We start from the raw sequence: 13,443 nt of genomic DNA, 5'->3' as shown, positions 1-13,443 counted from the left end.
CCAAGAGCCCAATTAACTCCCAAATTCTGCCCGCTTACCACCCACACTTGGTTGTGCACTCGGAATTGTGTGCGACTGTTCGTCATGGATGCTTGCTAGATCGGTGGTAACTAATTCCTTTCGAGCTACGCCGTAGCTTTGCAAGTTTTCTATCGTCTCATTTTCACTGTTAACTGATGCAAGCACTGGATTTAACCCTATGGTCGTCCCAAAAATCAAACCTGAGAAAAAAAAAAGGGCATGCCGATTCAGCCAAATTTCTACCCGTGCTGCATCCAGAGACCTGAAACTTTTGGAAATGGAACGGGAGGTAAAAGCGACTCCCAACATCTCGTCGCCTCAAGCCTCTATTTTCTCAAGTCAAGGTCACAATACTCTCGAAGATCTAAAATGCCGGAAAGGTAATTAGATTCGGCACTCGTTTGATTAGTGTAGACTAAAAAAAAGTTAACCATTTTGCTCGCTTGGTAACAGGAAAAAAGAAAACCCAAAGGAACAGCGTCGTTGTAATGGTCGTCACTGATGGACTTGAAACTCCATGGTGACAAGTGACGATCAGATGACGATGGAATTGACGTTAACCAAGACACTTAGGACATGTGAACACCTATCTATGCATACGTGCAGGCGCAGCAGCTCCTACATGCGCATAATAAATATGTTCCAAACTTTTTTCTTTTTCTTTATTAAAGACGAATTCTTGTTCTCATATATATCGACGTGTTAGTCAAAATGTCAAACTGCAAAGATTTTTCGCATCGTCAGAAATTAGTAACAAAATCTTGGTGAGGTGTACCAACCTGCATAATTGCATATACCTACATAGATAGAAGACTCGATCGAGGTGAGCCAGTGTGAATACACGTGCTGCTCTTTTGCCGTGGCCAAGTTTTTGTTCACTGATCTGTGCTGCAGCTGCTGTATTGTGGCCTCCTCGACGGGGACTCTTTACCTTACGCGTATCATACGAGTGGCAGCAAGCCTTGCCCTGCGACGTTTGCTTTATTAATTTGGTCTTTGGATTCAGCGCTGCTCGCTTTGCGCCGCGTAATGACGACAGTATATGTGGTTGCTGATATGGTCGTATGTAACGGCGCATAATTTTGTGTTTCCTCTGTTGATCCGTTCCCTTCGTTGCTAAATTAATAAATGGAGTACTTCTATGTCAGTACGTCACGGGTTTTTGAGATTGTTTAGCTTTTTTATAAAAGAAGCAAACGGTATTTTACAAGCGAAAAATAATTTACGAGAAGAAAATATATACGTGTTTTAAAATCTAAAAGCAATGGCTGAAAAGTAAATCTTGATAAAAAAAACTTCAAGATTAACTCAAATTTAAGATTAAAAATTCAAATTTTAGCTATAAACGAAAACTTGAGGTGTGAATCTTAAATCGATGACTAGCAGGGTTTTCACTATTTAATTTACACGACTTAAATTTAAAAGATATATTTGGTATTGATTTATTACAACTCTTGTTACACTATTCGTGAATGCAATTGTTTAAAAGATATATTTGGTAGTCTGGATTTCTTCTTAGCCAAGATTTACTCTATTTTGTAATAATTGGTAATGCTTGTGTTTTGTGTTTAGTTTTTAGTTGTGTGCATCTTAGTTATGCAAAGATCAAAAATGGTAAAGAGTGATTACTTGATGTAATCATCTGAGATTAATAAAAACTTCCTTTATCTAAAAAATATCGGTTAATCTACGCTGATGTGATCTAGATCCAACAAGATCACATGATGCACATTTTGTCTCTCTTTTTCTTTGATTGGTATGATACTTCCTCCCGTCATAAATAATGATGTTTGTAATGTGCATACTCAATACATTTAAAATTTGACCACTAGAATCACTTTGAATACTTCAGTTTAGAGGCCTTTTATATTCCTTGGGAAGATAGTCACGTGTTATAGTGTAAAACTTGACATATTAAAGGTATTAATTTTTCACACTAAAAAATTTAGTATCTCCAAGTACTTTCTCAAGACTATAATATTTCTCTTTAATTTAACTTTTGAAAATGTTATGGCTATGTTTGTATTAAAAAGTTTCAAAATAATTCAACGTTGCAATATTTTCATCAGTTTTATATCATCGAACTAATTAATGTATATGGTGTCTGTATTGATATCCATATATAAGCTATTTATATGTGACTGAAGGCAGTAGTATACTAATGTCTACTGGAGTGGACTTTAAAACTAATGTGGTAGCTTATTTTAATAATACTATTGTATGGTTAGAATATGTAAGAGTCATATGGTTAGATTAATTTGTTGGTAAGCTTATATTATTGATATTATCATGTACCCATTTAAGTAGGAGTACGTACGTATCAGTTGTTGACAACTTAGGGTTCAACGTAGCTACAATCCGGTCAATGCTACCAAGTATACAACAGTGCTCCCTCCGTACTAGAGAGATTTTATTAACCATTCAACTTTATCATTAAATGAATTTATTTTTGATTTCTTGCCTATGTTCTGTCCATAAATCGAGAATTGTATTCATTTAATATTTCTTATCAAGCACTTTACAATACTACTTTTCGATTTAGTCTTTTATCCTTGTCACTAATTAATTTAATTTTTCCTCCAAAGTTAGGAAAAGTCTTTGTGGGACATGCAGTTAGTAGAAGAATTTAGTAATTACTCCGTTATTTAGTGTTTAACCCTATTGACTTTGAGACATGTCAGATTTATCTTATTCAATGTTTTTTAAGTATGTAAAAATATAAGTCATGATCAAAGTTTATTTAAGAGTAAATTTTACAAAACTACGTATAGTTTGATCAAACTATCACCAAATGACAAATTTAAGGGTATGTATCACAAAAATATATATTTAAAACCAAATTATTTTTACAGAACTACAGGTTTAAAACATTGTATCATAAAACTATATATTTAAGATAAAAAAGATAATAGTGAGGTTCTAGATAGTTCTTTGATAATTTCACCAGTAAACCCATAGTATAAAGAGCCTCAAATCCGTAGTTTTATGAAAAACTTGCTGCTAAATTTGTAGTTCTATGATACACAACCTTAAATCTATAATTTTATGATAATTTGGTCAAAATACATGTAGTTTTGTAAAATTTAATATTTGTTTGATGATAAATAGATCACGACAAAATAGACAATAACTATATAATTTTTTAGATAATACGAATGAAGCATAGAAAAAAAAACAATGTCGTGTAGCTAGGCCGCGTTCGTGGAGTGGGAAGTAAGTTAACTTATCCTGGCACGGAAAACGTAGTAATAGATTAGTACATGATTGATTAATTATTAATTATTAAAAAATAAAATAGATTAATATGATTTTTTAAAACAACTTTCCTATAGAAAATTTTTACAAAAAATACACCGTTTAGCAGTTCGGGAAGCGTGCGGATGAAAAATGAAGGTGATAAGTTAACTTAGGCCGCGTTCGGCTCTTGGCCGTAAGTTAACTTATGGTCTGGCACGGAAAACATAGTAATAGATTAGTATATGATTAATTAATTATTAACTATTAAAAAATATAAAATAGATTAATATAATTTTTTAAAACAACTTTTCTATAGAAAATTTTTGTAAAAAATACAATGTTTAGTAGGTCGAGAAGCGTGCGCACGGATAACGAGAGAGGATAAGTTAACTAGTGAGGGGTGCGAACGCAATCTTAGGGCATCCACAATGTGGATATAAAGTAGGTAGTAAGAAATAAAATAGTACTACTACCAGGTTGTATACACTGTGAGAGTAGTAAGTAGCTAATACCAGGTAATATGCTTACTACCTAGTTATAACGAATAAACAAATGATTTCTCTCCTTTTTCTCTCTCAAGCTAGTGGTAGTGGAGTTCAGCTTACTACCTACTTTTGTTTTTTCATCATTGTGGCTACAACAATAACTAATATCTACTTACGCAGAGCCCACCCTTATTTATAAGGTAGGTAATAAACATTGGTGATGTCGTTAGAGGGTGAAGAACCGGGCCCTAGCATGAGAGGGTCATCATCACAGTATGCTACTTGTGAAATCGGACGAAATTTTGTACAGCGACAGACCCTACTCCGGGCATGATTGGTGACGGCTGCGGATCCACCGTGGAGATTCGCAGGACTTTGTCAGCTCAGCTGTGTGGATCACACAGGGTGTAGTTAGGAACGATCCTTGCAGCTGCTACCAGCAAGTGATCGGCTTGATGTATGACCAAATTGACAAGTGGTATGGATATATCGAAGAAGGCGACGACCACGTACAGGAGTTGATCTTTTGTCTTTTAAACACAAAAAAGCGAAACTATATATTTATAAAAAAATTCATAAATAAAACTTATATATATATATATTATTAGCGATCTAAATATCAACACTATAAAATAAACTATAATTAAAAAACTCCTAAAATTAATTAATTTAAAATTTGATTTATAATGGTAAGCATAAGAAAAAGAGACGATTGTGCGTGATGATGACCGCAAAAGCAGTAGTTTCTCCAATCTCTACGCTTTTGCAATTTGCACGGACCTGTGTCTTGTCCTGTATGCATCGATCAATGGCGCATGTGTTATTGTATAGTGTTATATATATATATATATATATATATATATATATATATATATATATCCTCACGGGACATTCGTTCAGAGAAATGGAGAAATAATGGTAGGACACTATTAGTTATGATGTAGTATCAGTGTTAGCTGCATATGTCTCTTAGCCTTTTGCAATTAATTTAACCATTCAGAGCACAGGAGAAAAACGAGGGGCACAAGAGCGTCTTAATTAAAACTGACCGAATTTGTTGTCGTTCTTTATCTCCTTTTTTCTGCTTAAACTGTACGGGATGTTTTCTGTTTGGATTAATTATACGTACGTACGAGCGTCTTCTTTTATCCAAATGCACTAGCATAAAAGCATAGTACACCAAAGCTGCAGGACATAGTGGTCCATAATCACAGAAACAAAATTTGTTTGCACACTTAACATAGACAAACACATAGGGCGCGTTGGCAAATTATTTCGTATTTTGCACCTGCGCTTTTCAAACAACTAAATAAAAAAAAATTTATAGAAAAAATGTTATATAAAAGTTTACGTTCTTACCTTTATAAAGTAGATTTTTAACTTATAACATATACTTTTATTGTTTATCATATTAAATTTCTATTAAAAATCAAATAATATTCTATCTTCTAATCAAGCAAATAATACAGCCATATGCAAAATAAATATACGGCTAGCTCTGTGACTTAGGGCCCATTTAGTTTCTAAATTTTTTTCTCAAAAACATCACATCAAATCTTGAAACACCTAAATACAACATTAAACATACATGAAAAAACTAATTACATAGTTAGGGAGGAAATCATGGCACGGATTTTTTATCCTAATTAGTCCATAATTAGTCATAAGTGCTAGACTAACTCATATATGCTAATGACGGATTAATTATGCTCAAAAGATTTGTCCCACGGTTTCCAGGCGAACTATAAAATTCGTTTTTCATTTGTGTCCAAAAACCCCTTTTAGGACTTGTTTAGTTTGTAAAAACATCACATCAAATTTTTGACATACATTTAAAGTATTAAACGTGATCTAATTACAAAACAAATTTCATATTCCGTTTGGAAACCACGAGACGAATCTTTTGAGTCTAATTAATCCATCATTAGCACATGTTGATTATTGTAGCACTTGTGTGGCTAATCACGTCCTAATTAGGCTCAAAAGATTTGTCTCACGATTTTCCCCATAACTGTTTAATTGGTTTTATGTTCATGTATATTTAATATTTCATTTAGGTGTCTAAAGATTCGATGTGATGTTCTTGGGAATTAAACAGGATCGTCAAACGTCTAACGTGACCAAAAAAAAAAAATTTAGCCCAACTAAACACCCCCTTCTACTCCGTCTCTCTCACGTTAGACCTTTCCAAAGCAGCGCACGTTGCGTGCAGCCGTGAAAAACGTCGCGGACGACGACGGCGACCACAGCCGGCGCCCGGAGAGTGTCAACACTTTCACCGTACGACTACTCCTACAGTGAGACAGCGTATGAACGTGACAGCGGTCAACAGTCCCACATGTTTGAAGCATCCGGTTCGTTAGACTATTTTCCTCGAGCACAAGCAGACCTCTCCTCGTCAAAAGGGATAGCTTTGGATAAACTTAAGATTATGCGCAGATTAATGCTATAAAATCTTATATTATGAAACGAAGAAAACAGTTAAAATAATAGTGTAAATAGATATCATTTATTAGATTAGAAATGATAATGGTCTAGATTAATTCTACCCAGAGTCCAAAAGACATCTTTCTTAATTTGACGAGGAGTCACGCTATCTAGACGATCAATTTATACCGCCATGAAGCTGATGCAAAATAAAGTTACGCCATTAGAGCTGGTACGTAACGAGTTTGATCTCCATGTCTGTCCTGCATGTTTGCAGATTGTTTGTATTGGTTATAACATCGTGGTAGAGCCACCAACACTCTAAAACCACATGTTAAGCGGAGCAACCATCTCTAGGGTGTACTTAACCTAACGCTCGAAGCAGGGCCGGATCGTTGGCTCTATAACAATTTAGAGTGCGCTAGATGGACTTTGCGTTATAGGTTTTTTAACCTAAATATTCCCTCCTTATAATATATAATATGTACAATTATTAATCATCTAAAGTGTTTGTTTTTTTTTTGAATTCAGCAATGACAGATTACCAAAATTAGTGAGTTTCTAATTTTTATTTTGTGAGAACCTGTGTTGCAAGAAACTCGCCCACACAGGGGCAAAGACTTTATCACAAAAGTGGAGAAACACTGCACGAGAGATGTTTCGGCCTTCCTTGGCTACAGTCTGGCACCCCATCTTTTTGCTTCCGCTTATGCATATAAACCAATATTTTAATATTTAATTTTAAATTTAGAGGTTTTTTCATTAAAATTTATTTTTCAGCCTTATCTTTTATATCATGAAAAATATGTAGATAAAACTTTTATTTATAAATTATTTTTTTATTATAAAACCAAACAATCACTCGTGCCGAATGGGAACACATGGAAGCCAATGGGACAGGGCAGGAGGATAGTTCGTTTCGTTCGCAGCCAATTTGACTCACCAGGGGGACACATGCTCATGAGAAGGGGCCCCTGTTGGCTGTTGAACGGTTTGACCGACCGTTCGTCCGCTCTGCTCCTGGGGACTATATGTTGCCTACTGGTATTATTGCCATCGTCGCTCTATCCTCCTTGGTTTGGTCAACCTGGGGACGCACACGCGCACGTGCTGCCGTGCAAAGAAACTTCTGTGATGTCCTCGGCCGAATTTTTTTGTAAACAGCTCGAAATTTTGGGCGTATCCAGTAACTTGTTTGATTTTCTATAGGGCGCCCATACAGAGAGCATTTGATCGCATGAAACGCCTCAACCCGCTCAATGCGAGTTTCACTGCGTTACTGAGAACTTGGTAACGGTGCCCAAAGGTTTTATAGCCATGAAATTAATTCCCTCTCTTCTTATAGTTTTATGCAAATATTCACTTTTATGCTGATGTGTCATTTAATTAATATACATGGCACCTCCATGAAACCCTTATTAAGACTGATCTAATGTAGCTCTGTTGCTATTGCCATGTTTATAGGATTCTCATAAGAAAATCTCAATAATTTGGATTAGATGAGCTTCCTAATGTTGGCATCATGAACTTCTTAATTGAATTTTGTTACGATGATCTCTACTGGTAGTGTTATACTACCATAATATCATTGATAGAAATGATATAAATTGTTGATTAATAATAAGTTACTCTATATTATCAATAAAAATATTCTATTGATTACTAGCAGTTATGATGATGTATAAAACTATAAATAGATATTATCAATAAATTTGAAAAGATAACAATCTAGATTAATTCTACCAAGACAACTCTCTTAATTTGACGAGGATAATTTACACCACCGTGTAAAAAACATAGATGTTCAGGAATAACCTAATATACCAATTAAATAGGTAGAAGTGAGACTTCGAACCTAAACAACTGCCTATCACCTCATGGAGCTAATCAAAAGACCCATATGCTTTTTTTAGGTCATGCAAAATGAAGTTACACCATCATAATGAGTTTCATATTCATGTCTGTCCTAAGTGTCGATTGTCTGTATTCGTTGTAATACCGTGGTAGAGCCACCAACAGTCCAATACCACCCATTAGCTGAGCAACTACCTCTAGGGTGTACTTGACCTAGCACTAGAAGGTGAATGGGGTTAAGTAAACATTTTGTATTTTTTATGTGTCAAATGAATTTATCCAATTCCATATGTATATTCATGTCATCAAATATGCATTAGTGTACTTAGGAACCACATGTTAATTTTGGTAGTATAAGTAGTTAGGATTTATGACCACAACCATTGGCCTGTCACTACATATATATGGCAGCACCAGAATCCATTCGTAGTTATTCCTTCTGTTCTATATTATAAAATATTTTGGTTGTACTTAGATTAATTCATAACTAATAAATATTATATATATATATATATTCTTAAATTTATCAGTTCTCATATATATAAAAAAGATCATAATATTTTATAATGGGAAAGGAAGTTAATACGACATATCTCCTCATACGTGGCATTGCTGGGACCAAGCGATCGAACTAAGTATGGAGTACCAAGCACAGACGAAAAGCTAGCACACACACGTAATAAGTAATAACACTAGTTTTCTTCTAGCTAAAAGGCTCAGGTCGCACTCATGGCCGTGGCTATCCACTCTCACCGTTTAGTTGTAATTTCTAGCTGGAGCAAGCGCGCGTACGTCGTCACACGTACGAGGCAGAATTCATTCAAGTGCGCCGTGCCGAGATGGACGTACGCCGGCCAGCTCGCAGTTGGATCGTCCCCCCTTGCACCCGATCGATCGTTTTCGCCATAAATATTGCTTGTCCCGCCCGTGTGCGTGCATTGCATGAGCCGAGATGAGAGCATGTCGGCCGGCGCCAGTAGGAGCTAGCTAGTTGCTTACTCCCTCTCCATCAAAAAATAAACAAATTAATCGAGTGTTGAACGTATTCTCTCGGTTCCATATTATAAGATTTTTTAATTTAGTTAGGTTCATCTATATTCATTAGCACGTATATGAATCTAGATAAGATAAGAAAATTTATAATATAAAACAGAACGAATAACACATTCGATATTATAAATCTAAATAAATATTTATTCATATTCGTAATGTAAGAATATATCTTATCCAATATTAGGTTTGCACCTAGGTGTACATCTCGCCATCGATAATCTCCTCTCTCTGTAGTATGCGGATTGCAGAACGTACAGGGGTGTCGGTGTCAGTGTCACGTTCTCAATTGCGTTATACAGTTAAAACAGAAATCACAAGATATTTTTCCCGTGCTAGCTAATTAAATCACCTTCCAGTAAGAATTAGTATGCAATAATCGGCCATCCATCCTCCGTCTAGAATTCCTTTACGCGTTCCGGAACTTAGCTTACTTGCTTGGTCGTAGTATTGGAAATGATCAGGATATATATAGTTAAATTACTTGCATGATTGCAGAGTTAAGCATGTAGAGGCAGTAACATTGTTGAAAGCGTCTTGGCTAAGAGGAAGCTTGCACGATCCGCTGATTGATACACGTCTCATTATCATACTGTGCTAGTTAATTAATTAGCACAGTTTCATCCTTGCTTTTAGTAATCACAAATCAAACGGAGCTACAGCTAGAGATCGATCGATATGGACGGACGGACGTACACATCATCTCTATCTCCTGGGTTGAAAACCGAAGCGTTCGCTGACGCCTGCCTCTTCGACGGCGATCGACGTCGTCGTCGTCGTCGACGCCGACGGATCACATGCGCGCGCGCCACGAAGCAAGAGCTCACATTCGAGCTGGTGATGAGGCGACTTAATTAGACCAAATCCAGCAGAATACCCACACACCACTTGATTGAACCGATCTCTTTTATTTCTGGAAATAAAAAAACAGAGAAACGATTGAACCGATCTGCACCCGTAGATGAAATCATGAAAAGACCTCGTCGGAAGAAATTTCCACGGGATGATCGCATATATCGTCGTAATCGCACACAAGGTCTCCAAACGGAAAAGTCGTTTAGATTAATTTCAAACCACAGTGCCTGATGACTGAGCCCTTTCATCGTAATGAAAGATAAGTAGAACAAACAAGATACAGTGCACTCTCGCAGTCTCGCTTGGATTGGATTCGTCCGCTTGCTTAAAAAAATCTACCATCATTCGTTTGATTAATCGTGAATGGATCTTCCAAAGAGAGAAAACATACAAGATCAATGCGACTTTTTTGGGCTTCCTTTTCGGGCATCTTTTTATCCTAATCCTCGATCGACAAGCACTTCTCTGGCAACGGCGCGTTCAAACTGCATGTATGCATGCACCACTGAACTGGTTGGATTATGTCAATGATTCAGCCTGGCGTTCATCAGTTAGTCTTCCCGAAAAGGTTAAAACGTGCCGAAATGGTCTAAAGCGTAGCCAATTAATTAATGTGGGCTTAGTTTAAGTACGTATCGATCAAGCGTTTGATCATAGTGCTTGTCTTAATTTGTGCTGTAACGTAATATGCTACGCAATCTAATAGATCCTAGTGTTGAAATAGTAATCCTTATCTTCGTCAATTAGTAGCTCGTTACGCGTAGGTGTGAACACTGACGAATTTAAATCTGGCTATGACATTGCTCCATCCGTTGGTGAACATATGACAATTTGATATACTGTCTCGGTGTCTCCGATTTTTTTTAATTAACGTCATTGACTTCTAAATTTATATTTGACTCTTCATCTTATTTAATTTTTTTTCAAATATGCAAAACTATAAGCCAATAAGTCATACTAAAAGTTACTTTAGTAATTGTAACAAAATAATCAATGATTATATAATTTTTTTAATAAGACGAAAGATCAAACATAAATCCAAAAAGTCAACGACATAAGTTAAAAAACAGGAGAGAGCTTATATGGGGTTGAAATTTTGCAATACGTAACTTTGAACAAAATAATTTTCCCTAGGAGATGTGTTCATCAAAATTGTATGAGAAGGTCAAGAAAAATAAGTAAGACGCTCTAGACATCACATAGATGTCAATCTATTGACACAAATATTTTGGCATGTTTGAGTGTAAGATAGGACTATTTTACTTTTAGCAATGACCGGTGAACCAACAGGAGTTGCTTCAATGCACTAAGCAATCCATGATGCAAAAGTGGATATCTTTTGAAGATTAGAAAATAATTCAACGTTATTAATTTTAGGCGTTCTTTTATATTGCACGGGCCTATTTTCATGATTGCCATGAATATGAATAAAAAAACCTGCCTAAGATTATTCCTAAAATCCATAGTCCAAAAAGTCATATTCCAAAACTTTGGGTTTCTATTTAAAAAGAGTAGTGTCAAGCATTATATATAATTAACCTAGCTAAGACCCTTTATTGGATCCCTCGTACGACAGTGGATGCACGTCGGAAAGTAGGAAAGCCACTAGTTGTATGAGTCGTAAGGGTGTTTCTAACGTAATTCAATAAAAGATTATAATATGTACTACCTCTATTTTTAAATATGCAGCTGTGTTAATTTTTAGATATGACATTTGACCATAGTCTTATTGAAAAACAAATGCAAGTAGTATAATTTATTTTTTTCATTACATGTTACATGTTTTATTATTAAGAATATTTTAAGCATGTCCAATATTTTTTCATATTGGCACTAATGTTATTAATAATAGGTACAGTCATGATGTTAAAAAATCAACAACATAACATATTTTAATACAAATATGGCTATTTTTAATGAATCTAGACAAGTGCATAATTATTTGAAATTATCATAGCACGTACTCCCTGCTATCAAAATGTAACTACTTTTAGCATTAAAACATGTCTCACGATATAGCTACTTTTCCATATCAACGAATCACAATCATACTTCTTCCATTTTATATTAAAAATCACTTTAGGTTTGTCCAAAGTTAAATCTCTTCGAGTTTGACCAAATTTTATAGAAAATTATAGTAATATTCTCAATCTAAAATAAATATATTATAAAATATATTTAATGTTGAGTATAATAAATTTAATTTGATGTTGTATATATTAATATATTTTTATATAAACTTGGTCAAACTGAAAAAATATTTGAATTAGGATAAATTGAAAGTTACATAATATAAAACACAGAGAGTATCTCATTTACTTAATTCACCTTGTTTCTAATCTCAAGCGATCATAACACTACTTGAAATCTTGAATAAACTTTAAACCCTAAAAAGACCAAAGTATAGTTGTATTTGAGATGGAGCGAGTAGATCCTTGCTAGATATCCTAGCACCCAGGTAGCATTATGCCCCTTTGGATTAAAAAATCTGTGTGTGAATTTTGTAAGATTTAAATCCTATATGAGTTTTTCCTACGTGACCTTTCAAAATAAAGGATTGGAATCTTCCCAATCCTATGAAATTTGTAAGGAACGATACAATGTATGTACATTTTAGAGAAAAGCTAGGAAGAACTCCAACCTACTATTTTTTTAACGAGTCTATCTCTTTCACCCATTTCATATTTTTTGTGTGGTATACTCAAACAACCATTTTTATATCTTCTATGTGTTTCACAATACTCTGTTTCACCCATGTCATATATATTTTTTTTCTGATTATATCTCCTTCACCCTTTTGCATTTTTCATGTGGTCTACCCAAATGACCGTTCATATATCTATTGTGTTCCCTTTATTTTTTTTAATATGACGTTGTTGATCTTTACGTTTGACCATTTGTTATATTTAAAAAATTTATCCAAATATATAAAATTACCAGTCATACTTAAAGCTCTTATAATAATAATTTAAATTATTATAAAGTAATTAATAAGTTATATGTTTTTAATAAGATGAATGATCAACCATGAACATAAAAATGAATTACATCATATGGAAAAAAAAGTGGAGAGCGCAATACTCTTGGTTTACAAAATCTCTTTTTTTTTCTCTATCTTTTTTTTTTCTTTCAATCCCCTATCTCAACCTCACAGCTAGCCGTACGTACGAGCCGACACTCGTGGGGTACGTCCTCAATCCCTCCCGTGCCCAGTACTCCAGTACCCTACAAAGTACAAATGGCTTCAAACAAACCCCTTAATAATTTTAAAAAACGAACAGAGCAGCCGCGACTCGATCAGAGCCAATAAAAAAACTGAAGGAAGAAGCCGAAACGAGGGCTCCGCTCAGCTAGCTATTCCCACCCCTACTTCTGTCGCCCCCCGTGGCCCAAAATCCCCACCTTCCGACGAAGCCGCCCCAGCCCCCCAATTGACCCACGTTGGCTGTAGCCGCGCCCCGCGCATAAATACCCCTCCCCTCCCCTCCCACTCCTCAGCACCAGCACACGACGC

Source organism: Oryza brachyantha, chromosome 2 (genome assembly GCF_000231095.2).
Source record: "Oryza brachyantha chromosome 2, ObraRS2, whole genome shotgun sequence".
NCBI classification, from domain to species: domain Eukaryota; kingdom Viridiplantae; phylum Streptophyta; class Magnoliopsida; order Poales; family Poaceae; genus Oryza; species Oryza brachyantha.
The sequence above is the reverse complement of the archived record's forward strand: the minus strand, read 5'-3'. Positions refer to the sequence as shown.